The following is a 27,533-nucleotide window of genomic DNA, read 5'->3' as shown; positions in this document are numbered from 1 at the left end:
CATAAGAATGAGAAGAGGGAGGAAAAGGAGAATGAGGAAGTGGAGGAGGAGGAGGAGGAGGAGGTATTGGAGAAGGAGAAAGAGGAGGAGATGGAGAAAGAGAAAGAGAAGTAGATGGAGGGGGAGATGGAGATGGAGAAGAGGAGGAGAATGAGGAGAAGGCGATGGAGATGTAGAAGAGGAGGAGATTGAGGAGAAGGAGATGGAGAGGAGGAGAAGAATGAGATGTAGTTGGAGAAGAGGAGGAGATGGAGAAGGAAAAAGGGAAGGAGATGGAGTTGGAGAAAGAGATGGAGGAGAGGAGCAGATGGAGAAGAAAGAGAAGATGGAGTTAGAGAAGGAGAAAGAGAACGAGATGGAGAAGGAGATGTAGATGGAAGTGGAGAAAGAGAAAGAGTAGGTGATGACAATGGAGAAGGAGATGGAGAAGAGGAGGAGAATGAGGAGAAGGAGATGGAAGTTGAGATGGAGAAGGAGATGTAGATGGAAGTGGAGAAAGAGAAAGAGTAGGTGATGACAATGGAGAAGGAGATGGAGAAGAGGAGGAGAATGAGGAGAAGGAGATGGAAGTTGAGATGGAGAAGGAGATGAAGTTGGAGAAGGAGATGTAGAAGAGGAAGAGAATGAGGAGGAGATGGAGGAGAAAGAGAAGGAGATGGAGAAGAGGAGGAGAAAAGAAATGAGATGGAGAAGAGGAGGAGAATGAGGAGAAGGAGATGTAGATGGATATGGAGAGGAGATGGAGAAGAAGAGGAGACTGAGAAGAAGGAGTTAGAGGTGGAGTAGAGGAGGAGAAGGAGAAGCGGAAGATGGGAGTTGAACATAAGCTAAGGAACGGAATAGGATCGGTATAAAGGGATGTACTGGACTGGACTTCTCACGAGAATAAAAGAGGAGGATGAAGGAGAACTTGGAAGAGAGCAGTCGAGGAAGAGATAAATGTGGAAAGAAGTCACGGTTCCAAGGTGGCATTTCGATGGTGACGACACTCATTTAAGAGATATCTATGGAGTGAAGAATGCTGTGTTCTGGTATACAACGCCTTCTTGTCCTTTGAAAGTCAACGGGCGATAGGAACATATCGCCTCCATCATCAGGGTCGCATAATCCGAGAGAAATAGCATCGTGAAAATATGTTCAAGCCGAAACGTCGGTTTACTTTCAATGCAGTACAAGGCTTTGTGTCTCAAAAGAGACAATTCTTCATAACCACCGCTGTGAGAACCTTAAATCCTACATCTATGATGTCGTTAAGAAAGGATGAGCTTTATGCTTATGGAAAGAATAAATTCTCTTTATTTGTTACAAGTTTGTGGATGTTTCTTTGAAATAGAGTTTCGACTATTCGTGTATAGGCCTTCGTTTTAAAGCTTCGATTTTAAAATCCGGCTTATCCTACGCTTATTCATTACGAAAGATAACATTGGCATCTCTCTAGAAAGAAATTGGGGTGTGCAAAGCAGCAGGTGCATAGTCCTGTACTAAACACACGTGTAGAATCTCGGACAACTTTGTAGGTCATGAATATTATACAGAGAGAGAACGAGGGAGACAGTGGTTTGCGTCCTCACATGTCTTCTTCTAACCCCGCTCCCGAAACTGCATTTTTGCTGCTGTCTCTTATTAAGAATACAGCCATGTACACGAAATATTAACACAGAATTCAGATTACCTTGTAAATTTGCTGGCCCGAAATATGTTTTAAGTTTTCTTGGTGTGAAGAAAGACGTCTCAGATGTTCGTATGGAAGGAACAGGGATTGTGGGTTTAGAGATTCTAGCAGTGCTGGATTCCGGCCTACTGGGATGTGACGTCATGTGTTGGTGGATAGAAACCAGAGTTTTAGTGGAAACTGTTGTATCCCTATACCGTGAAGACGGAGGCAGAAAGTTCTTCCAAAATATTATGGCTACGGGCTGGAAGACCCAGGGGTCGGTGTTCTTGGCCTGGTAGATAAAGAATTTTCTCCACGTCGTCCAGATTGGCTCTGGGGTTCACCCATCCTCCTATCAAATGGATATGGGGGGGTTCTTTCCGCAGAGGTAAAGCGGCCGGGCGTGAAGCTGACCACCTAGTTCCGAAACCAAGAAAATATGGATCTGCACATACCCTTCCTCACAAGCCTTCATGGCGTAATGCTTAATTAGTTAAGCACTACTTTACTTTCACCTATCTAAGCATTTTGAACTACATCCCAGAATTACAAGATGAGTTCTAAGAAATTTGTTTTTGTATGTCGAGAACAAACTCAATAATTTTACTCAGCACTTAGCAACGTTCATACTTCAAGTATTGCACTTATAGCACTAATACCGGATCTCTAATTGACGCCAACTGTGACCGTTCCTATTGGCTCTTGCACTCTGCATGGTGTTCTTCCATTGCATATAATTGAATTTGTTATAAATAATAAACCATGGGTTCTATTTTCTTGAAAACAGGATAAATATATCTCTGATTTTGCTTGCTATGAGCTTGTTACTTCTCTGTATAATATTTTAATTTTCTTGAAGGTGTGTGCCCGATATCAACGATTTTATGGAGACCATAATCAATATTAGCGCCGCCTCTGTCTTCCGAGTGAAGGTTACTAGCGCTACTGTCGCACCAACCTGCCGACACGAAAGCATTATCGGCTGTACTGCTCGTAGAAGCGTTATAACAGATGCGGATGCATAGCACAGAATTCTATAAGCCAGTTGAAACAATCGCTGGACGGAAACACCACTCCATTACACCCGACCTTGAGAAAAAACAGGAAATGAATGTCCTTTGAATTTTTGAAAATTAAATTCTTCTGTGAAACTTTATACAAAGGAATGGAAGAAACATTTCGTATACATTAGTTTTTATTTGATGATTTCATGTAGGTCCATATTGTGTCAGAAGTCTCAAAATTCAATGGAATTTATAAATTATTTCAAGAGCTTCTTTCATTGGTTTGAGGTTTCGATAGATGAGCCATTTGCTGACTCCATCTCCCAGTCCTTCATGCAGGTCCATCACATTTTTATTGTTCAGCCTAGAATTGCGGTCAAAGAAATCTAGTTATTCACTATTATCATTTCGATGGGGGACAAAGGGAATATTGAAAACTTGATGAATGAATATTCCAATAATCAGCGAAGAAACCGCGGTAATCAACACTCGCGCATATGGGTTTTCAAAACACGATTTTTACAAATTTTAGCATAGAAAATTCGGAAGATATTACGAAGCAGCTGCTGTGGAAAGTGCTATAGAAATCCTTGCCACGGATAATACAAGTTTTAAATTATTCTCCGAATTTAGAATGCTTATGCAAGTAAGTTATCCCTGTGCTTAACTAATTAAGCACTACGGTATGAAGTAGTATGGGGGAGTGGATGTATATATCAATATTTTTTAGATCTTATACTTGATCCCCGCAAATATGTTAAAGTGAATGCGTTTAATACGTAGGGGAAGCCCCAATGAAACCCCTTATATAATGTGATCTCGTAACTTGGAAGCCGGTAGCAACCTGTTACTGATGTAATTACAGAGGAGGCAGATGCAGAAGGCGGTGATTGCTTTTGCGGAAATCAATTAGGTTAGCAAGACGTATGATATATACCGAGAATGCTGATAATAATTGCATTATTGATGCTTGGCGCCGCTAAATCATTCGCGGCGTCGCTTGACGTAAGGACAAGTCCCTTCTCCCTCCTGTCCCCGCGTCTGCAGGATCCGAATAACCCATTAAGTTTTAACAGAAACGAGAATATGGCAGCTGCAACTGGCTTGGGATTTGGTCGATGACGAAGCTGCTTCAGACGCCGCTCTTTGTAGCAGGAACACGCGTTGAAAATCATCTATTCTCTTTGAGTAAAAGCATAACATTTTAATATGTATTTGAAAATATCTGGTACACACACAGAGCAAAATCTATAGGTACTAATGGAGTCTTAATAAAAAGCAGATGAAAGGAAGATGTAGATGTATCGATTACTATCGAAAAATTGTTATTATATCATATTCTGAAGAAGAATTAAATTTGGTATCGATATGAACTCAGTGCTTTATTTTAGCGCATAAATTTGTGCCCACTTTGATCTCTTTTATTCGAAAGTAGCCTAGTAGAGTTGGGACTGTGTCCACTACAGAAATTTTGGGAAAATGTTTCGGACGATTATTAGCAACAAAGAAATGTAGAGTAGCTGTGACACGTGTGTAATGCATGTAAAAGCGATATCAATACTTAATATCTTTTAGGCATATTACTTTCACACTGTTGCCAGGTTTAATAGCATTTCCAAAAAGTATCCGACTTTATTTTTTTCCGCTGTAAGAAATGGCCAAGGGGTGGGGAAACTGAGCGTAGTGGTAGAAGGGACTTTCATGCGCATGCGTGACTTTTTGCTGACTCGCAACACCGCCGGATGCGTCTGTGGCTGCCAGATAGCGAAGTGGTGTAACATGTGTTCGTCGCATTCTCGTTTCGCTCAAGATGACAGAACGCTTGGAGCAGCGATACTGCATCAAGTTTTGTCAGAAACTTGGGGATACAATTCGCAAAATTCAGCAGGCTTTCGGCGATGATGCAATGGGGGTCACTGAAATTAAAGGAGTGGTTCAACCGCTTTAAACATGACCGTATGTCGGCGGACAGTGAGCAGCGTTCCGGGAGACCGTCAATGCTGATGTCATTGAAAAAGTGCGGACACTGATCATGGAGAGCCGTCGTTTGGCCATCCGTGAAGTTGCTGATGAGGTTGGGCTCAGCAGAGCTTCCGCAAACACAATTTTAACTGAGGATTTGGGCATGCGAAGAGTGGCGGCAAAATTTGTGCCCAAGCTGCTTTCGCCGGAGCAGTAACAACTCCGCCTTGTGGTCGCGCAGGACATGCTGGGGTGCGCCAACAGGGATCCTGAGTTCCTGAAGACTGTGATCACTGGTGACGAGTCGTGAGTGTACGGATATGTCCCGGAAATCAAGGTCCAGGCATAACAATGGAAACATCCAACATCCCCGAGGCCCAAAAGAGCACGACAGGTTCAGAGCAATGTGAAGGTGATACTGACTTTTGTGCATCATGAGTACGCACCACTAGGCCAGACTGTCAATAAGGAGTACTACCAAGAAGCCCTCCGCCATCTTCGTGATGCAGTTCGGCGCAAGAGACCGGAGCTGTGGGACGCACGCAACTGGCAGCTGCTTCATGACAACGCCCCAGCTCATTCATCACACCTGATCCAGGGTTTCCTGGCCAAGCACGGCATTCCGCAGGTTTGCCAGGCTCCCTACTCTCCTAACACGGCTCCTTGTGATTTCTGGCTGTTCCCGAGATTGAAGACACCGCTAAAGGTTGCCGTTTTGACAGCCGCGAGGGCATTATACAGAACGCGACGGCGCAGCTGCACGCCATTCCAAAAGAAGCCTTCCAGAATTGCTTCCAGCGATGGAAGGACCGCTGGGCTAAGTGTGTGGAGTCACAAGGGGCCTACTTTGAAGGCGATTAGGTATTGTAACCACCCAGATACAGAACTTTTTTCCCGGCCCACGGTCGGATACTTTTTGGACAGAGTAGTACATCCTCTGGTACCTAGATAGCCGACATAATCTCTTCCTGATTGTTTCTCAACAAATACTCTAACTCATTCTTCCCATGCCTACTGAATGTCCTACCCATATTACCCCTCTTGATTCTCTTTGCTTAACAATACTACGTGAATGTCACAAATATTGAAGTCCTTCACTATGCCGATGTATGCAGGCAATTTTTCTTCCTTTCTTCGAAATATTATCATCACCTCATTCTCAGACACCTTGTTCCCGAAAGTACAGAGGTCGAACTGAATTTCCCTCTGATGAGATGAAGTATACAGCAAAAATGCTTCCGTCTCCGTGTGCTCGAACCCCCCCCCCTATACCGAAGCAAAACCTTCCTTAAATAATTTATCGCGATGAGAAAACTTATTGTGAAAAATATTACGTTCAGAAATGGTGAACAAACAAACCTCATCGTTCATGAGCTTATACAATTTTCTCCTGATTTTTTTTTTAATATCGAAGTCGACAACTCCCCTTCCCATATCTCAACAGTACATTTTGTTTTCATCAGGAAGCATTGTTTCTGTAGATACATCACGTACTTGCTATCATGCCCTCTTTATATTTCCTTCCTTTATTGGTTTTCAGTCCTGCAGATCCTTTCTATATTGTTATACAATTTTTAACCTGGCTCACAATTCCTTCTCATCTGTTCTTGTGTTGCAAGCCCCCAAGTTGCTGCAGAAACTTGGGGACTGAGTTTCAGTGTTTCTTTATCCATCTATTGTTCTCGTACTTACGAAATACTTTGATGTTTCCTGTCTTGGGAAACATCACTGCCAGCTTGACAATACAGTTATTTTTCAACGGGACAGAAAGGTAGCAAAGAAGAGTAATCATAGGACCCTCTTACGATGACAAAGATGAACTGTATAGAGTTCATTAATCTAAATGGAATCTGTACTGTTTGAGGCACGAGACTGAACTATGACACAGATGAAAGAGTGATTCCCCTATTAAGAGACCACAAAAACCTCACAAAATGATGACGTATTAGAAACCAAGACATTCGTTTATATGAATTGAATGTAGGTTAAAATTACAGAGTACTGCGGGCTCTTGACGCTCGCGTTTGGCGCATGTTCCTTCCTTTTTATACAGAAATATATTACTTCAGATAGGTTAATAGTAGTAATTTTATCTTTCAGGTTTACGACTACACATCTTCCTCGCATTCTGCAACACTAAAGGAATCCCCAGCACTGGTAACATCCAGGTCAGTTTATCCAAGTACTTAAATCTAATTAAATTGAAGTACGTATATTTTAACAGATTTGCTCAAGCGTTGCTAGCTAGTAGACCGGAAAACACACATCACAGCAACGAGTGCGCAACAATAGTGCATCCATTGCTAGGCAGTGCTTGGGTGGACATGCCTGACAACAAAATATGATATTCCTCTCTCAGAAGTTGATGTGCTTTCTGTGGTCACTTTTGCTTCAGATTAGTCTTTTTCAGTAGTCAGTGTTGTGCGTGTTCATTAATTCATTGTCACAATTGATTTTCAAGAAGATTCTAAAGGGTTCTGACGATCGTGGACGACACACAGAATTACTAGGTTTTGGGGCTTTTCCATCGTCCTATATTCTAGAAAAGAGATAACACGGCGTTTCGGAAACTGGATCTGTTTCCGTCTTCAAGTGAGGGGGAAGAAAACTACTCACTCCAGTGATTGAGATTAGCTCTTTCTAAAGGACCTAACTGAGTAGGCGACTTCCCACCTCACTTAAAGACGGAAAAAGATCCAGTTCCCGAAACGTTGTGTTTTCTATTTTATAGAATACAGGACAATGGAAAAGTAATTGTGTGGGTTTTAAGAGATTAGAAAGTCTCGCTATGGTGAAATATGTTTTTTCTTATCCCTTGGAATGTATTCGGATCGCAGTAACACGTCAAAATTACATTTAAGATCAAGTTAAAGGTAGATTGAATTCTCACACTGCCTGCTACCACTCAACTAGAAATCTTCCCAGCTCCTATATAAGAACCGAGAGACTGGAGCAAAGAGATCTCTAATTTGTCCTTGTGGTGCAGCCACTGCGGCTGTTTCCTCTGCGTGGTGCCACATTTACATCAGAAGTTAATTAATGATAACAACAAGTGCCAGCTATTCCCACTGCTCCAGCACTGCTTAATGACATATCCACTGCTTCTCATTTTATGCAGTTCAATTCCAAGCTTTCGAGGGCGACACGGACTGCAGTCATTTCAGTTCAGAGGCAGCTTCTTAAATTTGACTATACAAATTTCACGTTTAAAATAATTTAAAGTAATGGAACTTTATGCAGTCTTTCTTTGTTTAGGTAGCCATGCTTCCCGTTACTCAGGAGAGGGGATGCATAAAGTAATACAAATGAATAATCGTTGTGTGAACTGTTGAATCTTCAAATGGGTCCTTACGTTAAAATGGCTATATCCTGCCACCCCTGGTACCAGCCGATATGTCTGTTGCTTCCATACCTGGCACCGGTGCCAATGCGTCCTCATTTCTAAGGCTAGGCCGAGGGCACATCAAGGAAACTGACAACCGCAACTTCCGAGAATTATCAGCCCGAATTGAACAGTGTTATTGAATGGAGCAGCGCAAATTGAGGAAACTGCGTTGCCTTTCCTCAATTTGCGCTGCTCCATTCAATAACACTGTTCAACTCAGGGTGATAAAAATTCTCGGAAAATACAGTTGCATTGCGGTTTCCAGTTTCCTTGGTTGGCACTCGTCCTAAGAGAATATCAATTTCGCCTGCGTTAGAAGCAGTTGCTTAAGAATTTCTTTGGAGATAAGAGAGAGAAAATAACAGAAGGAAAAAATCTCTTGAAAGAGAATACGTTAATGTGATTTACATTTCAGGTATAAAGATAATCTGTACACAGTAGGCCTAATAATAATATAATGGATGAGCAATTATTGGCATTTCCAGCTGATGTGTATTGGCCTGTTAACTGATAGGTAAAGAAAATGCTCCAAAAAGACAGGTATCCGTCCGCCTTAGAAAAGTCCTTCAATATATTCCTATTTTTCTTCTTTGTTTCTGGACTATCCTTACTTAAAGCGGCTAATATACTTTCTGTATAATATCTATATACTTTTAGACAAATGAATTATCAGATGCAGGAGCATAGACCGGAAGTTAATGTTTTCGAATAATCCTAATCCTTCCCGATTTTCTTGCACCTACAAAACGGTTCACCCCAGAAAAGGATTTACAAGCATCGGCGATAAATTGTGCGCTTCTTTCAGATCATTCTTAACAGGAAATGGATTAGACAAATTTTCACCTACCGGTATCATTTAAACACAATTACTGCTGAAGACTACTGTAATCTGGGTTCTAACGCCGTGTAGTTCGAGAAGAGGTCTCTCCGAACTGCACGTCACTATAGAACAGAAGACCGTATTCTTCATAGTCACTGCCGTGAGAACCTCAGATCCAACATAGCTCCTATAGTGTCTATAGATATGTACTAGATAGAAAACATTTCAAGTGAAATATTCATTTGTATAACAAACCTTTAAAAAAAAATAAACTTTTATTTCAACTTCGTGTCCTGTAGTCCGATTACAAACCAAAATTAAATTTTGTCAACAACAGAAACCCAGAACACAGTTTTCCAAAAATTTCTTCTTTAGTTTCTGTGTACTTGCAGAGCCAAACTACTCCCAATTAATGGTTTATTCTTTTGTAGCCTGTGGAAGGAACATGTGAAATTTTAATTTAAAAAATATACAATTCACTACTATCACTATAAAATTTTATATCTGTTAAAGGCTAAAGGCACAATTTTCCTTAATCCAATGCCCTTCCTTCTTACAGCACAGTGCTTCTCTAGGGCGTTGTGTAATGTCTACTGTGACATCGCACTGAGGTTCAGCTGTAAAGATGGAATATGAAGTTATATTTCCGCGAACCTCAGCCCCGCCGCAAATATTTCGGAATTTCGAGGCAGCAGAATTTACTGTTACCCCCAGAGCAATACGAACTCCATATAGTTGCTAAATATACATTGAGTCTCGCTCCCATGCGAGCGTCATACGAAGTATGCGTCCCGAGGCTAAAATGTCGCATAGGAAATCCGCTGAAGACGAATAGAAATGGCGTATATAGCCTTACCGTCAACTTGATGTAGCGGAACAAGTACAAAAACCAAGCAGTTGTTTGCAGTCCACTCAAAATATTCAGTCACACTGCAGTACAGGCTCTTTGCAGCTTCGTTAAGTTTATTTGCTAAATTCTCTACAAAATATGCGTAAAACGAACACTACTGGGCGCAACAAATTTCATCTGGAATTTCTCTTAAAATTATTTGATATTTAATTACAATGTGCAGCAAGAGTTGAGTTTATATTCATCTGGATTAAGCCTATCCGCCGAGTATTTTTATAAGCCTAAATCGAAATTACTGCTCCTAAAATCTCCTCGTAGGTTTAATAAAAATTCGGTGCATAGCGAAAAGCTTATGTTCAACTCCTGTTTGGAAAATTCTTTGCTTGGAGTCAATGCGTAACTAAATGTAAATTCTTTCATGATTATGGGATATAATATTTGTGTGAATTCCTCTGTTGCTATAAATTCTCCTCTGTAATGAAGCCTTTAAGGCCGCTGTAGTATTCAGAGTCGGAGAAAGAAGTTTATTAAATTTCTGTACTCCATATTTGTATTACGCCTTCGCACTATGGCTAACTATGGAGAAAGGATCAAGTAGTGAATGCCCTCGAGCTTACTAATGTGGCAGAGAAACTCTGGAATTCATCTTCAGTTGCTGATTCTCAACTTCCTTGACTGGAGCCATCTGCTAGTAGATACCGATCTGTAGCAGTCGGTAAATCCTTGGCTATGGGGTAATCCAAGTAAGACTGTACCAGATTCTCATATAATGGGGAAAAAAGAAACAGATACTGCTACACAAGACACAAATGAACTTTGCTGTATCGATACTGCTAGGAGCATGAAATCGATAAACCCAGTTGTGTCTTCTAATGAAAGAATGTTCATGTAAAATTTCGTGAAAATCCTTGAAATGTTTAAAAGTTATCAGGTTATACATACACGCGGAGAGCGTTATACCGCAGATATATAGGAAAGTCAAGTGTAATATTTAGATTTTTCTTAAAAATAAAAGCAATACCAAGCAGCCAACCTTAAACTGCTTTTAAACCAGTCTATACCATACGTACAAAGCTAAAAGAAAATACAGAATAGAATAATGACATTAATCTCGAGTTATGATGAAACAAACCTCCGTTTTCTTTAGGCACAGTGGACTGTATGTAGACATTCGATCTCATTCTTTTCAAAATAGAAAACTACTTAAAAGAGACACCAAACAGAGCTCGAGGAGAGCTTTGTTCTTACATTTCTGTGTTTGAATTTCGGTCACTGACGAAGACTACTTTGTTATAAAGGGCTGTCAAAGCAAGCTAAAGGATTCTCATCGACTTTATGACAAAAGTTTATCTTCCTGTTTCTTCACAAAATTCTTCTCCCTGACCCTCATCTGGTATGCATTGGAAAGACAATGCTGGAGCTGCAAAAGCAACGTGAAAGCTGAAAGTATGAAGCTACTTAATCCGTCTTTTTGTTTACTTTGTTGGATTATAGCTTGCAGCTGACAGCGTGATAATGGATAGGTCGCGCATTTAGAGATTTCCTGGTGAAAGGCTAGGGTTGGCAAAAATATTACACTTTTAGCGCCGATTCTGGGAAACGACAGCATAATCGCTGTGTGATACGCCACAAACTACAAATAATGAATTAATATTTTTCATCAGAAAGACGTAACCACCGTGAAATCTCTCCTGTAATGGCTTATTCAGGAACTGATGCATATTTAATACTGCCCGTGGCAACAAAATCAGGGATGATAGTTTCAACCCTTGTCACTGAAATTAATAAGCTCTACCCCTCAATAAATATTTTACGTAAAGTTTTCCCTGTACTTAACTAAGTAAGCATTACGCCATGAAGTCGTATGGGGAGTGGATGTATAGGTCAAGGTCAACATTACATAGGTTCATGTATTTATAAATGCAATTTGGTTGACTAGCATTTATAATTTTCATTTCATGCATCCTGTTGTGTTGTTATACACAATTTTTATACCATGTATTTTATAATGTAACAGTTATCAAGTATCCAGCTTTACTGTCACAATGAAATTGCAGTTCAATAATGTGTGAATATGGTACTCATGTGTTTTGCCTCTCCGTGTTGGATTCCCGGCGCTACGAGATATTTCTGAGAAGTAGTGGGTCTGGAACGGGGTCCACTCAGCCTCGTGATGATAATTGAGGAGCCATTTCAAGGAAATAGCGGTTCCAGTCTAGAAAACCTGAATTAACGGCCGTGGGGATTCGTTGCTGACCACGCGATACCCTCTACCCGCTAAGGTTGGCACTAACTTCGGCGACAGGCGGCGGTCGCTCGGTCGGTATAGTTAGCTTGCGAACTAAAATCACAGAGTCCTTTTGTGTGTTTTTTGCCTGATGATGGCTTTAAAAGCCGAAATATGTAGCTAAGTAATGTTGACCTTGACCGTTGTGTTGTTGTGTTACGACGGACTCCAATAAAGAATTGAATGTTTCAGAAGAAAATTGTGAAGGGAATATTTGAACGTAACAGAGAGGAAACCGCAGAGGGGTGACACGGTTACATGCAGAGATGCTTCACTATTAACTCTCTCAGGTCAAGGGACATGAGGTGGACGGGATGCATAAACAGATTACGAGTGAGTTTAGTTCACCCTTTTTGTATAATTATCCCATAAGCCGGTTCGTGCTGAAGTACATCAAATACACGCTGTGTGTACACATATATCCCCTATCATATTGATTTACCAAATATAGACTGACGCCACTTTGCTGTCTTTCATTTTGTAACAGGTCTCTTCTATCCCTTTTTAAGTATACCGTGGGAAGAGAATGTGTGTATTGCGTGTCTAGTCCTTACTCATCCCCTTGAAAGCAGATATCGATATAATTTCTGTAGTGACAATCGATGTATCGAAGAAATAAGTTAAAATATGCTTTGCTGGTTCCCGTTGAAAGATTCAGGAGGTGAGTCAGACGTACATAGTGAAATAAGGCTCCTCCCACACGGGCTGCGAGGGTATAATGAAGGCATTCCATAATTTGAATGCAATAACTGTATTCACTCTATCTCTGGCAGTTGGGCAGTAAAACTTGATTCCGTAATATTGAAGTCCGCCATTGGACACGACCCTATATCACTTTATCCATCCATAATCCTCACAATTGACCTTGGATCCAGTGTAGTATGAACTTTCGAACTTCGGTCTTTGAAATGGAGTTTTTAGGAGCCTTCCAAATTAAAATTCTGTAAGTATTTTCTCTCTAATCCAACGCATGTATCTGCCCATCTCGACTTGCACTGTCATGACAATAATACTTGATCCTTCTAAATCACGAATTTTCTCTTTTCCTGTCTGCCTTGTCTGTCAACTTTCATTTATTTACTCTCCTAAGAAACTGTCCGCCGGTCACGGTAGCCCACGATCCCGGAAGCCGGGATCGTGGGGTCGAATCCCACTCAGGACATGGATGTATAGTTTGTGTGTGCGTTTTTCTGTTTTTATGTAAAGGTAGAGGCCTTGCGACGAGCTGATCACCCGCCCAAGGAGTCCTACCGAATGTGTAAGGTCTAGAAAAACCGAAGTGAAACGAAGAAGTTCATGGAGGTAGGCCTAGGCCCACTGGGGCTGTAGTGCCAAGGAAAAAAAAAGAAGAAACTGTCCTCAACATCGAAGCAATAATCACACTGCACCGTAAAACAGGACCATTAACTCAACATTACTAACATTTCTGTTTGAGTTACGGCCGGTCTCTTCATTCTTTTCAGCTATCATGAGTATGAAATGGGATACTATGTTTTATTATGTTGCATGGTTTACTACGTTTTTGTGAAAGTATATTTTCACGTGTAGGGTGGTACGCGTGATGAAAATGACGGGTTCTAGTTCGGATGATTGGATTTATTAGCACCTTGGTTAACAGTCTCTCTTAATTACATTTACTACAGCGCTGTATCGCTGTTTCCACACTTTATAATTCACTGTTACACACACACACTGGTCCTCTCCTGGTAGTGCAATTAAAACACATGAACTAGCGCTTCAAATTACTACAAATATTACACATGGATGAAGTCCTCTAATCAAACAAAGTCTTCACAGGCCGACTACGAACTTTCTGTGGCTATCTCAGAACTGAAACTTAGCGCCGTTTTCTTTTTAGATAACTGCTTTAAACTTATACTTATGCTTAAGGGAGGAACATGGACTGAGGGTGTTTGAGAACAGGGTGGGGAGGAGAATATTTGGACCGAAAAGAGATGAAGTGACAGGAGGTTCGAGAAAACTGCATAATGAGGAGCTTCATAACTTGTACTCTTCTCCAAGTATAATTAGACTGATCAAGTGAAGGAGGATGAGGTGGGCAGGGCATGTAGCACGAATGGGTGAGATGAGGAATGCGTATAGGATATTGGTGGGGAGCCCAGAAGGAAAGAGACCACTAGAAAGACCAAGGGGTAGGTGGGTGGACAATATTAAAATGGATCTTAGAGATATAGGATGGAATGCTATTGATTGGATCGATCTGGATGGGGATAGGGACCAGTGGAGGGCCCTTGTGAACACGGTGATGAACCTTCGGGTTCGATAAAATGCTGGGAAATTCTTGAGTAGCTGCAGAATTGGCGGCTCCTCCAGAAGGGCTCAGCTCCATGAGTAAGTAAGTAAGAGCTTCATACGGGCCCCATGGAAAACAGCGTCCCCTAGAGTTGTGGATGCATGTTTACCGCTAGGTTGTCAAAGTCACATGGCGACTGACAGTCAGTCAGTCAGTAAGTCTTGCTGTCGAGCCCCATCTGGGGCTAATTACCAAACATTTATAACTGTTTGACAGTTATGGTCTTGTTTTTCGTGGGCGCCCTCTCTGACGAGAGGACGGGTCTGCCTTTTGTATATGCTGCTGACCTCTGCCAGCGCTGTCTTTCTCTGGTCCGAGTCGTTGGTACTCGAGACCATATATTACTGTCTCAGATTTTAGACTTCCCTTTTCGTCGCCTCCTACGACTCTCGGGGTCACGTTTGAGGTATTCGAACCCGCTTCCACGAAGGTGGTCCTTGGCCTGAAAAGAATCCTGTAACAAATCTTCAGCTTTCATGGGTTAAGTACTCGATCTGTTTCGAATGGGGACTGATTGAAGCGATGAAACATTCTGATATTTAATATGGCTTGTTGGATAATGAACTGGCCCGTAGTATTTCTGAACCCACAGAGCACAGTAGCCGTAATACGTCAAAAATCCGCTGGATTCCGAGGGTGGTATTCGAAAGGCGACCCCAATTCTCGTACCCTTCCACAATACTTTATCTGCTTTAAGGCTTTATGTGTAAATAATTCAGCGATTAGTAATACTGTTACATGTGGCTCGCTAAACTCATAGTATACAGCTTCTGACTTCAACACTTAACGTAACGCTTTACAGGTATTCACAAAGGCTTGCACGTCATGTTGCATTGTCCTGCCGCATTTCGTTGTCCACAGGCAAATTCCTAGCACTAAATATGCATGCGTGTGTTTTGTGTGTGTTCATACACGTTTGTGTGTGTGTAATATATGTTGTTGGGACCTCTGGTGTAATAATGCCATTTGGAGAGGGTTCAGGAACATCGGTAGGGCTTGCTGACTGGTGCTGCAGTTTTGAAAGCACTTGAACATTTGCCTATGCATACATGCCTGCGGTCTTGCAGTTAATATTTAATCTGAAAATTGTGTTAATTATTAATAAAGTTCTGTAATGTAATGGTGTATACATTTCTGTCACAGGTCGGCAAAGGACAATTTTCAGCAATTCGTAAAGTGGCGAAATAATGGCTGACGTAACTTCATAGCATAATTTCATTTGTGAAAATTTGCATGACTCAAACACGATTGTTATATTTTGACAGATGTTGGGTAGCAACCAGTTACAAAGCCCGTTCTTCGCTTGTTTTTTTTTTCTTTATTAAAATTAGCAGAACTGAAACAATGACTATATTACATGTATCCTTTTACATGTATGTTTAATAAATTTTACTCGCAATGTAAACGACAAGAGCACGCTTTAATCTCATAACTGACCATAAATTCCACAATGGCTCATATACTCGTACACGTACCTTGCAGGACACTTATACCCTCGCCTCTACAATCACAGGAGTAATTCCTAAATAGCCTGTTACTCGTTTTAAGAAGACAATGCATTGTCTCTTAACAATAATGTTAAAGCTTAGAGCTATCCCTGTAACAGGCCGTGGAGGCCCATACGGCTGTGAGACGTTGAGGTTCTCACATTTTCTGTAGAAAATCGGCTCACATATGGCGGTGAGGTCAGCTTTACACGCCGGCTTCCCTCATCTACCAGGAAGATTCCTGGTACTTATTTATGTTAGAGGCTGATCGAAGCCAGGGCTATAGTGCGGCTGGAAGGATTAGGTGAAATGAAAAACCCAGTGACCCCATCGGGAAACGAACCCGCGACCTTCCGGCTTGTAGCATAGTGCCTCAACCAACTGCGCTACCGTGTGTCCCATACCATAATGTACCATCATTAAATATTATATTTCTCACCAATATGGCAACACAATTGAACACTTCCCTGCCTGTGGCACTTGAGGTGCACCATACAAGTGAAATTAACATTTATGGGGACTCTTGCAAACTGTTCTTACTTATGTTGCATCTATGGAAACATGCGTCACCTTACATCTGTTGTACACCACAGTGGCGCCATCTAATAAGTGTTTTATCAAACACAGCCTATCGCTTTACGTATTGGAATCGCGTAGACGTGTACTGTTGTGTACCTTAAGCACTCAATATTTGTGTTCGGTCTCTTAGCAACGAAACGAGGACAAGGGAAAGCACGCAACAGAAAGCAAGGTGACAAGAACGAAAGGGAAAAATAGAGATATATTATAGAGAAACTCTTCTGCAAAATTTGTTAGATGATAAAATCTAACAGAAAGAGATGGGCACAGCATCTAACACGAATGGGGAGACGATAAATTGATACTAAAATTTTAGTTTGGAATTCCTGAAGGAAAACAAACCACTTGAAAGACGTAAAAGGGAGGGTAATATTAAACTCTATGTTCAATAAGGCGAAGGGGTAGGGCAGGGTAACTCAGGGTAGGAACCAGCGGTTTTCGAGTAAATGTTGGGAATTTCTTCAGCGTCTGAGTAAGTGTTATTTTTCAAGAAGCACTACACGCCGTGTGGAAGGCAGATACATTATTTATTCGATATTTCGCAAGGACGTCATGACAATTTTATGACTTTAGAATAGTTTATTCGTTGCACTGTGAGCATTTAACGTTTACACGTACACAAAATTTAAGTCAACACATTTGATTTTAAAAAATCATAGTTTAATCACTTATTCTACAGGATTCGTGCGCCCTTTAAACAGATGTGTGTTATTCTTGGATACATGGAACAACTTTTTCTAACCTAACATTTAAGACGGCTTTCTCTGCCTGCTGAAACCTGAACTAAAATGCAGTTAAAACAACATTCAATTTGTAAAGAGGTTTCCTCGCAGATATTGAAGGAAAAGGAATATAAAATCTCAGATACAACCTTGGGAAAAAGAAACGCTAGGAGAGTAAATGTGAACGGTTATAAACAAAGGTCAGATAGTGCGATTAATATCTCAGTGAATTAAATGATATATACACCAAACCTGAAGGCTGGAGACCACTTTCACTAGGCGTGGTTTGGCGAATACCGTTAAAGTGTGTCTGAAATAAATAGGATAAGAGAACAGATTAAACTGGCTCATCGTGGGATTCAGTAGCTATTTCTAGCGAATATGCTAAGTTTCCAGTTCCATAAAAGGCGAATTATTTCTGAGCGGCTGACGGGCTTTTGAGGCACGGAACAACTCCGCTTTCCCCCGTTAGTGGCTAGAAGCTGTCACCAGCAAACATCCGTGCAGTGACACACATTCTCAGCTTTGCATTATCTGACGTAATACCCAATCCCGCTGCAATGCACTTGCATTCAATTCGAAGTGACATTTGCGTGCAACAGAGAACAGAGTGAAATTTGAGCGTCGTGACGCATGTTGTGGTGTACACTTTCCGTGCGTCAACATCCTCCTGGGAAGAAGATACTTGAAACTTTCGAACACACCGACTATTCGAGTTGTGAGTTAAATTGATTCCTACTCGATATGAACATAGGAACGAAGGCTCTGGTTTGACGGAAAGTTGAGTTTCAAGCAGTTGCAACCGGTCAACTGGTAGCGCTGATGTTACTGCAGTCGTAAGCGGCTGAGTGTAACAAAGCCCTTCTGTATTGATCTTGCGGCATGACACCAGAGGAATAGAGTATATTGCGTTAAGGATACATCCACAGGATATGAAACCAAATGTTAAAGGACAAACTGAAAATAAAGGAGATAAACGATGACCACTAAAGGAGACATACAAATCAGTTACTGTAATCTGGAGCCTGAATGGGTCAGAAGGTATAATCCGTGATGGTGCAAAAGGATACTTGTGTTCATAGCAGGCTTCTCTTACTAAGCAGTGACCCCACGGAGCACAGTCTCTCGTGAGAAGAATGCAGGTCATAAATGAACTTCTCCTGATTTATAAATCATAAAAGTTCATTACCTTGTTCACACAATCACACCGCTGCACCATATCATAGGTCAGTTCAGTTATGTCCAAAATTTTTTACTTTGTTTTCCTCAGGTAGATTTCATTATTCGTTTATTTTATTTCTTTAACGACCCCTGTGATAGCTTCAATATTGTCGAATGATAACACCATTAGTGAAAAATGAATTGGAAGCGATGGAAAACATACAGTACCAGTATTTGCCGGAAATGTTGAGGCATGAATCGGAGTATGGCGTTTTTGTTCCGAGATATGAAACTCAGACCTGCAGAATATGAAGTGATGCTCACTCTCGACAGAAACTTTCGATCCATTTCATTAACTACCAACCTACAACACATACAGCGAAAGTATGAGGAGTGCTGTACGCCACTATATCCACTGTTATCACTCACTCATGGAGCTGAGCCCTTCTTGAGGAGCTGCCATTTCTGCAGCTACTCAAGAACTTCCCCAATTGTATGGAACCCGAAGGTTCATTACCTTGTTCACAAGAGCCCTCCATCGCTCCCTATCCTGAGACAAATCAATCCAATCCACACCATCTCATCCTATCTCCCTAACATCTATTTTAATATTGTCCACCACCTACGTCTTGGTCTTCCCAGTGGTCACTTTCCATCTGGCTCTCCCACCAATATCCTATACGAATTCCTCTTTTCCCCCATTCGTGCTACATATCCTGCCCATCTCATTCTCCTTGAATTGATCATTCTAATTATACTTGGAGAATAGTACAAGCTACGAAGCTCCTCATTATGCAGTTTCCTCCAATCTCCCGTCACTTCATCCCTCTTCGGTCCAAATATTTACCCAACTGACAAATTAATATATTGTGCGCTTATAGGCAGCATAATGTTCAAGCATCGCTAGTAGTTTGCAACCACAGTATTCCATAGCAACGCCTCTCCTTCCGGATTATCTCATGACACTGACCACGCCTCTTCCACATATTTATGTTTGATGAAGGAAATTGTAAATAGTGGCAAAAACTTTTCTATTTGACACTCTTCAGTTCAGTTGGTCTTGAACCGCCGTTTGTTTTCTGATGTAGAACCTCAGTGCACAGTGAGAAGAGTGTCTTCTTTACTCAGACTTTTAGGGTTGAGAGATGTATATGTCTTGTACAGCACTGTTTCTTCTTCTTTTTTTAGTAAATTGAAATTATACATCTTTTTATTCAGTTATGCACATATCGATACCGTCACGTGCTTTTGGTCGTGACCAATAATAATGGGTTCTGGATTGAATGATGGAATTTATTGACGCCTTTTAAAATGACTCTTAATTACACTCAATTACAACAGCTCACAATCAGTGACTGTGTAAGACTCGCTCCATTTCTTACTGGACTACGAGTGTCTTCTAATCTGCTTGACTGACTTGGTTCTGATCCACGAATCAGCCACTTCTGAATGCCGAATGCCGAATGCTCACTTACGAATGACCTCCAAGTGATGGAATTCCTGAATCTGAGTCTTATGTTACGACCGATGGCCAGTCGGCCAGTCTATCGTGGAATAAAGCACCCTTCTGGGACTTATGACCAGATTTTTATTACTATAAGGCAGTTGCGGGTTTCCTGATGTGGGGCGCTCTCTCTGACGAGAGGACGCATCTGTCGTTTAGAATTGCCGCTGGTCTTCGCTAGCGCAGTTATTCTCTGGTTCGAGTCCCGTTGGATTCTCGGCCATATTTTACTGTCTCGGACTTGATATTTTCCTTTTTGTAGCCTCCTACGACTCGCAAAGTTACTGTGGAAGTATTCGGTCCCGACTCCACGCGGAATATGAGTGAATTCCTCACTGCACGACTGCTTATATAATCTAGCGGTAACCATGGAAAATATTGGCTGCTTGTTCATATCCTCGGAAATCTTTGTTGAATCTTCGTTGACACGGAAACGCGTCCCGTACCGAGTCGGTCTCCAGGAATCCACCCACTGAGTTGTTTCCTAGAAATGGGCTAAATGTCACAATACGAAAGGCCTGAACTCAAGAAGAAGGTCTCATGGCGAGTCATGGGTGTTTATTAAGCTACTTGTCATCATCGCCACATTATGCTGTTTAACTTAAGACAAATCAAAGAGAAGAAGAAGAAGAAATGCCAGTGTCATTCTGTGAATTCCAGCTGCTCTGATGAAAGTACATCGAAGCTTTCGAAAGATTTAAAGGTGCTCAGTGCTGCTACTTCTTGCTGGTTTCTTGCTTGGCTCTCTCTGGAGGCAGCGCTGTACTTCCACCGAACTAGGAAGCATTACATCACATAGTACACAGGCCTCCTCTTCTGAACTGGAGACAGTTGATATCGCTGCAAAGTTAATACGGCCTGTAATCTCAGCTTTAAATACGTCACTAAGACGGTTGAAGACAACCAAAAGGGGTTGGGATTAGATGAAAGATGTCTGTTAAGGGTCTGCTCTGATGACGTTAATTTATTGGGCGGAAAAGCAGATAGAGCAGGCATAAGAAGATTAAAAATTTTGGAGTCGTTTATTTAGGGTAGTCCAGAAGAAAGAAAGAGAACATTCAGCACATGATCGCGTCTTGTAAATGTAATACATTACACAGCAATGACATAAATGGAGCTAATAAGTTTTCGAAACAACAGGCAAAAAGGTAAAACTATCCCTGTAATAGGCTGTGGAGGGCCATAGAGTAGTGAGACGTCGAGGCTCCTGATGTCTGACCTCATGTACTCCCACTAAATCTAACCTATATTTTGAGATTTCTTCCGCCACTGCCCTGAGCGAACCTGCCCTATATATGCTTCTAACATTCCAAGTACCAAATTTCACATCCATTTTCTTTCACTTAGGTCGTTTATACAAAGAACCAGGCCCCAGGCTTCCTGTGATCTTCCTTAACAAGCCCAAACCTCCAGGCTGGTGGATCACCCATTGTCGACTGTCCGCGACTGCTTACTCAGTATATTCGAAGCTACCCTCTATACCTGGTCGGGGTTCAAGTACCGATGGGGACAAGAATTTTCACTTCTCCACGTCTTTCATACAGGCTCTGGGGCCCACCCAGCTACCTACTAAGTGGGCAACGGGGGCTCTATCCCCTGGGATAAAGCGACCTGGACGGGAAGCTGATCACTCGCCTCCAACTAGTACCGAGGTCACGGAATTGTGTGTCTATACATCCACTCCCCATACGTCTTAATGCTGTAGTGCTTAATTAATTAAGCACAGGGAAAACTTTACCCTCCATATCTGGAAGGCGTCTTACCCATCCGCAACCTGAGGACGGGCCATGCCGTCGTGACAAGGGACCCATCTAACTTGCGAAATTAAAATTAATCTTAAAAATTCAATTGTATGTTGGCAGGTTCTGGTTGCTTGGGATCGAATCCAGTTCCAAAATCTTGTGAAAACAGTCACGAAGCTTGTGGATCCATATCTGTAGGGGAGTATGTCGACCAGAAGAGCGACTGTCAGTTTCTCAAGGACTCTGTTCGATAGAGAGAGACTTTAGGATAGCCGATTTTAATTATATCCAGTTATTGTCACTCTGTACGTAGGTGTTTAATATCTTCTGTGCGTGGATAATATTTTTAATAATCTGTCCTAAATTGCATCTTAAAATATATTTTGCATATTGCCAGTGGTCTGGACGAACAATGACAGTTCAGTCCATCATATCACGATCCTGCAGGTCGTAATATTGTGAGTTGCCCCGATGTATAAATGAAGGAATTGTCCTCATTTTTACAAACGAAATTACTTAATTTCTTTAATGTTCGTGGGGTGGGACTAAGTCCCTTGTACTGCGGCCACTTCTGGCCTATTGTACCAGCCCCAGGTGATAGGTGAGGGTGATTGGTGGAATGAATATTGGCAGGGGAAACCGAAATAATCGGAGATAACCTGCCCCAGCACCACTTTGTCCCCCACAAATCCCACTTGACCAGACCCAGGGTCGAACCCGGGCTGCCGCGGTGGGAAGCCAGCGGCTAACCACTTGAGCTATGGCTCGGCCAAAATTACTTATTTACTCTCACTACAAGGAATGAAAGAGCCATTTCGAAATTTTAAGTCAAGTAAAAATGGATGCCGTACCTATTGACTCTGGTTCCTATAGAGTGTGTCAGTAGGGTGTCTAATTTCATATTTCACACATTTCACCCTCCAAGATGCTGGTCATGGATGGCCCAAATTATCCTCAGTTCCGAATCTGTTTCCTCCCACTGATGGTGAGGTAAAGCTGTCCCTGTGCTTAAATAATTAAGAGTTTATGCCATGAAGATTTATGGGGAATGACCTCGGCACTAGATGGAGGTGCGTGGTCAGCTTCACGCTCCACCTGTTTTACTCACTAGGAAATCAACCCCTGTACCCCTTCCATAGGAGGCTAGGTGGGCCTCAGCCCCGGTCTGACCGCTATTGAAAAAAGAAATTGTTCCCATGTCCGGAATTGAACCCGGGCTGTCCAGCCAGTAGACCGTTGCTATGCTGGATGTGCTATCAATATTACTTTCCGCTGATGACGCCAGAATCTGATGGCTCTGGGAGTCTTCAGAAAGAGCGTGTCAACAGCAAATCGTGTGTTCCATCATCGTCATAGAGACATCCTTCTTCCGACGTTTTGAAACATCGAGGATGACCTCGGAAAACAAATGTTGTGATAGTGGGTTACTTGTTCTTGTCTGAGCTAATCTGAAAGAAAGAGGAGGACAACCAGAGTAGGGTTTCAAGTATCAGTGGGACGGACTGTGACGTTTTGACAGCCAGCAATTTAGCGTATACTTCAATGCCTGCCTCTGACGTTCCGTGGATCTGATTCTGACAAAGGAAGGGAGGAATTCAATCCGAAAGGAATACGACAGGATACGGTGACAAGGAAACGAGATTTCTTGTCTTCGCCGTACTCTCACGCAATTCGAAAACCGTGACACGGCTGGAGCAGCCCACAGAAGGATTTGTTCTGAATATGCGCTCTGAACGTACCCTTGTTCTGTGTGCCTTTCAATGAATTTAGATGAAATCCCTTATCGAGTAGGGGCCACGTTTAAAATTATTTTAATAATTCAATATTGATGCCTACTGGTAAATCAACGCATACCTTAGCAGAATTTTACAATTAAATATTTATTTTCTCATGACAGTAACTACGAGTATATTCTGATTGCCATGTACTTCTCGCTTTCTTTCTTGTTTAGCTCATTCTTCGACCCTAGTAACAGAGGCGATATGTTCCTCCGAGTCGCTGGGATTTTACAGGGGCTAAATGTCATTACAACCAAGAATCCCGTATTGTTTATAGAATTAAGCTATATCTTCTTAGGTGTAATACCGTACAGTCCGGTTAGAACCCCTTCCATGTTTCAAAGAACCATACTGCTTCCAAGCATAAAGATGTGACAAGTAAGAAGGAGGCGGTTGCTTGTTTCTAGATGCTAGCTTGGCTTAGATTTTAACCCTGAAGATGGAGGCCATATGTTCCTCTAAAACGTCAGTTAAGTTGCAACGGACTACACTTTACTATTTAACAGAAAACAGAAATCTTTATGACCACCGCTGTGAGAACCTCACGAGCAACATGCTTCAGTACATTCCTGTCGTTCATGCTATGCGGCCTCATAATTTTGTTTTCTCTAGTGTCTATACTCTCTTTCTAAAAATATTTAAAGAGAACTTCGGAACTATATGCGAGTATTTCCGGTGCCATACTCTCGGTGGATAACTGTTGTCTTCTGGATGATGCTGTACGAACAAGAGCAAACAAAGGCGCACCCACAACGACTTGAACTATGTAAGATGTGAAGCTCTCAGAACTACATTATCTTATCGAACGGTCGGCTTTGTAAATTTAAAACATATATCCAAAATAAGGACAGGCAATCAGGAATTGATGATGGCCACAGAGACAATTGCCGAAACCTTGGGCTTTTGTTCTGAATTGACGTTGCATCTCTCCCTGATGGAGCAGAGAGACGTCCCCAGAAATGTTGGAATTGACACTGTGGAGATGTTCTCCGAAACCTTCATCATCTGTTCCCAAATAATTCGGAAACATTCCCTGGTGACGACATTGGAGGCAGTCTCCTAAATTTTGGACTCATGTTCCGAACTGAAGGGATTGTTCGCCCAAGGTTTTATAGGGAATGAAGCTGATATTTTACTATAACGTGCGAGGCATATCCGCAGGAAACAGCGAAAATCTGGACGGTCTCGAACGCAAATTTGTCTCTCTTTCTATAAGTTAATATAGGGAAATTGTATTCTACAACTTTCCTTACAATATCCTACCTGCTGTCACTTTTGTAAGTTTCTCACTTGCGAAAAGTGGGATGCAAACCTACAGAAAATGAAAACAAAAAGTGGCAATTTATTCACAGGTTGTGTAAGAGCATTACAATAAGTGTATGCATGTACGCATCATTTATTCTATTGAAATTGAGAATGACTGGGTGAGCTCCAAAATAAGTACGACATAAGCCCGGAATGTGGAGATTATAGTACCAGAGGAGTTTGTGTCTGCGAGCACTTCCTTATGAAGTTATATCTATATATTTCTTAATTCGCAGTTTGCTTTAAAAATGGATGTAACTGAAAGAAGAGGCGACGGAACGGATACGAAGATATGTCGAACTTACTGGAGGACCTTGAGATATGAAATACGCGTGTGGGCCTTTAGGTAGGAATGAATGGTCATGCTGACGATATCCCGGTATGCAGAACAGATGCTGCAGAATCCAGCATAAACTTCATCTTACGCATAACAAGTAGGAAATAAAGAAACTTCTTACTAGGTTAGAAATTACTTTAGAAATTCAGATTCCATCTCAAGGAAATAAGAAGTCTTCAAGTTTTCTGTTTATGAATCTAAAATATCAAACGAAGTATGAATTGTAAGATTTCAGGTTTTCACGGCGGTGACTGTGAAGAAAGCAGTCTTCTGGGATGTAGCACCGTGTAGATGTGGTGTTAGCCGACGCTTACGCATGGCTGATGACGTAAGACCCAGGCACTGCAGGAAGTTTTGACAATTGCATGAGGTCCAGCACCCACCCGGCCCACCTGACGGCAAGAAGATTTTAGTCAATCTGAGTGAAGTGCCATTGGAAGAAGCAGCTTTCTCGGCCCTGAGTAAGGGTCTCAACTTTGCTGTGGCTCCGGTGTCTGTTCCCGTTAAGGATATCCTGTGCGGGGTGGAGAAGGCTATAGTGGCCCTGCCTGTAGAGACAGCGGAGGAGATCCGACAGGAGACGGTCAGTATTCTCAAAAACTCCCGCAAACCCAAGGACAACCTGACTGGTGCAGAGAGGAGAGCCCTTCGGTCCATAAAAGCCAATGAGGCGCTCACCGTCCGTCCGGCTGACAAGGGTAATGCGGCCGAGGTACTGGATACGTCAGACTATAACCGAAAGATCGCTGCTCTCTTGGAGGATATGGCCTACAAGAAGTTGAAGAAGGATCCTATTGATGCCCTTGAGCGCAAGACTGTTCTCCTGAAAAAGTCCCCGAGTGCTGAGGAGGTCTGCCGACAGTTACGACCTCAAGGTTCCAGGCCACCTAGACTCTACGTGTTGTCGAAGATCCACAAGCCCGACGTTCCACTAAGGCCCATTGTGAGCACCATTGGCTCTCCTACCTATCGCCTGGCCAAACATTTGGCTGGCCTACTGAGCACATACACTGGTAACTGTTCACACTACGTAACTCCATGGAATTTGTCCACACATTTGGCTCTCTTCATGTCTATCCCCACGACATAATGGTCAGATTCGATGTAGCGTCACTCTTCACCAGGGTGCCTATAAAGGATACTATGGATCTTCTAGGTCGACATTTCGAAGAAGACATCTTGAGACTCTTCCGCCATGACCTGACCACCTCATACTTCAACTTCAATGGCCAGTTCTATGAACAAACCGATGGTGTGGCGATGGGCTCGCCACTTTCTCTGGTCATCTCTAACCTCTATATGGAGGACTTCGAGGAGAGGGCACTTGACTTTGCCCCACACAAGCCCTGCTGCTTGTTTCGTTACGTGGACGATACATTCGTCATCTGGCCACACGGTCCCGACAAGCTTAAGGTCTTCCTCAACTACCTTAATTGTAACCATCAGTGCATTCAGTTCGCAATGGAGACTGAAACTGAGGGCCACCTCCCCTTCCTGGATATAGATATTTACAGGAGACCCGAGGGTTCTCTGGGGCATAGAGTGTACCGCAAATCCACCCATACAAACTTCTACCTTAACGTTGTGTCCCACCACCACCCTTGGTGCACAGGGCTATGGGCTCTTTGTGATCAAGACAGCCTACATGCAGAGTTGGTACTCCGGGGGGACGTTTTCAGGAAGAACGGATACAACAACCGGCAGATCCACAGCGTTCTCCACCGTCGGCTGAACATCAGGCGGCCCGAAGATATACAGGACTCAGTCGCCTTCCTTCCCTATGTCGGGTCTATATTCAACCGTATCAGCAGAGTGCTGTCCCGGCACAGCGTCAAATCAGTGGGTCTGCCTTCAAACAAATTATCCAGTTTCCTCCGGCCGGTCAAAGATAGCCTGGAGCTAAGGACACCGTGTGTATACGGTATCCAATGCGAGTGCGGCAAGGGCAGACGGGCCGTTCTGTGGACATGAGTTAAAGGAGCATCAGCAGCACATCCGTCTCGAACATCCAGACAAGTCAGCTGTAGCTGAACACAGAATCGATTCGGGACACCGCATTCAGCTTCAGAATACCTCCATCCTCGCCACCAAGACCCGATATATGGATCGTATCATTAGGGAGGCCATTGAGATTGAACTCTATCCCGACAATATTAACAGAGGGGGGGGGCGGTTGTCTCAGCAAGTCTCATCTGTTCCCTAAACCTCCCCCGGGACATGACGCCAGATCCACAAGGCCGCACAGTCTAAGACCGACTCACATAGCAACCCAGCTTAAGGGTTAATGCCCTCCATTAGCCTTGCCTTTCTCCCCCGACACAGTATCCCACATACCTGTTCTAACCTTGCTCCTGTCCCAGACCCTTCCCCTCACCCTCTCCCTCACCACTGATTTCCCATGTAGACTTGTCCCCTTCCTTCCATCCTCTGATATTTTTTTCCCCTTGGCACTACAGCCCCAATGGGCCTAGGCCTACCTCCATGAACTCCGTTCACTTCGGTTTTTCTAGATCTTACACGTTCGGTAGGACTTCTTGGGCGTGTGATCAGCTTGTCGCAAGGCCTCTATCTGTATACAAACACAGAAAAACGCACACACACAAACTAAACATCCATGCCCTGAGTGGGATTCAAACTCACGG

General features: G+C 42.5%; 1 protein-coding gene across 1 annotated transcript in view; it reads left to right on the top strand.

Moving 5' to 3' along the window:
• The first annotated feature begins 6,718 nt into the window (after positions 1–6,718).
• Positions 6,719–27,533, top strand: part of LOC111862349 — a 426,180-nt gene continuing 405,365 nt past the window's right edge. The window contains exon 1 of the mRNA XM_023847658.2: positions 6,719–6,788. The gene's annotated coding sequence lies outside the window, so the exon portion shown is untranslated. The remainder of the gene's footprint in view (positions 6,789–27,533) is intronic.

The sequence above is a fragment of the Cryptotermes secundus genome, unplaced genomic scaffold (genome assembly GCF_002891405.2).
Source record: "Cryptotermes secundus unplaced genomic scaffold, Csec_1.0 scaffold487, whole genome shotgun sequence".
Taxonomy (NCBI): domain Eukaryota; kingdom Metazoa; phylum Arthropoda; class Insecta; order Blattodea; family Kalotermitidae; genus Cryptotermes; species Cryptotermes secundus.
The sequence above is the reverse complement of the archived record's forward strand: the minus strand, read 5'-3'. Positions and strand labels throughout refer to the sequence as shown.